This window comes from Mesitornis unicolor, unplaced genomic scaffold, assembly GCF_000695765.1.
Source record: "Mesitornis unicolor isolate BGI_N332 unplaced genomic scaffold, ASM69576v1 scaffold16499, whole genome shotgun sequence".
Taxonomy (NCBI): domain Eukaryota; kingdom Metazoa; phylum Chordata; class Aves; order Mesitornithiformes; family Mesitornithidae; genus Mesitornis; species Mesitornis unicolor.
Window position 1 is genome coordinate 1 of NW_010208161.1, and position 1,403 is coordinate 1,403.

A 1,403-nucleotide genomic window follows, 5' to 3' on the forward strand; every position below is an offset into this window, starting at 1 on the left:
CTGGATGGCAGCACAGCCCTCTGGCGTGTGTTCTAATAGAAGAGTTAAGATGCCTGGAAGTCAGCACCCATAACTCTTCCAGCTCCCCAGAGGGAATCCGGACACCCAAAAAGGCAGCACCTCTGCTCCCTACTCACAGGGGACGGCCGAGACCCCAGCACAGGATCCTGCACAGCAAGCAGTGAAGCAGGGAGCTGCCCTCAACCTCAGCACAGGGAGAACCCAGCTTAAGCTAACCCACCGAGCTGATCTTAAGGATAGCGGCATTGATTCCCACCCTTAGATACTTCCTTTGGGGCTGCAAGGAAGCATCTTGTCCCTTCAACATGTACTACCTGACACAAATAACAGCTTTAGAAAGGTAGTGTCTGATTTTTATATCACAAGATCAAGGCATTCAGCTAGTGCATGTGAGAACTGCCCTCAGCACTCCTGTGGGTCAATTCAGCCTCACATCTCCTACTTCACAAGTACTTGCCTACTCTCTCAGGCTTTGGCTATTCACAGGTGTAATGCAGGGAGGCAGTTTGGGATAGGAAGGCTGAAGTGCCCTGTCCATATCCCATATGGTGTCCGTCAGCTTTGGCAATCCAGTGTCTCCAAAGGGAAGGGGGGAATGTATATGCCCAGACATTGTGCATCAAGAGCCAGAGGAGAATACTGATACTGAATATACCCTGAAGGATGGCCACCAAATGGCTATGTCATCTGGGACTTGAGTGAGCAAGTTAGGAACATCCATAAGTAGTCGTGGTAAATAAACTTAGAAAAAAAAATATATTAATGCTGAATGCACAAAAGATCTGGATGAAGAAATTCCAGCTAAGAGCATGTTGATTTGAAGTCTTGGTTGAGACTTGTACAGGTTTTCTAACACACAGGCAGAATAAATCCAGCAATACTTATTAATTACACAATATATATATTGTTGCATAGCTTAGATATAAATAAGAACCTGAAGGGTTTTCTTTACTTCAGACTCTTTGCTGAACATATATATTAAGATTTACAAACATTCCATATCTACTGAAGTGAGGTAAGTGTCAGCCATATGTAAAACCAATTCCTTGCTCAAAATTAGCCTTGGTTTCACAAACTGGTGTATTAAATTACAGCATCAAGTAGGACTGGAAATTCCACTCTGCCACTTTAAGTGAACCTCTTTTTACCCAATTTCTTCTGAAGCTTCCCCTGAGAACATTTAATGGAAAAGACATTTACTCTGGTTTTAGGATGGGAGAGCAACATCTATGAGAAGTACTCTGTAAACTGTTCTCAAGAGAGGGACGCATCTGAATGATCTGAGGGTTTTCTTGAACTAAGCCAGTGTTTTAACTTTAGAATCTACTCCCAACAAGATTAAATCTGGCATGAATTAGGTCATCAAAACAGGAGTTCAGCAG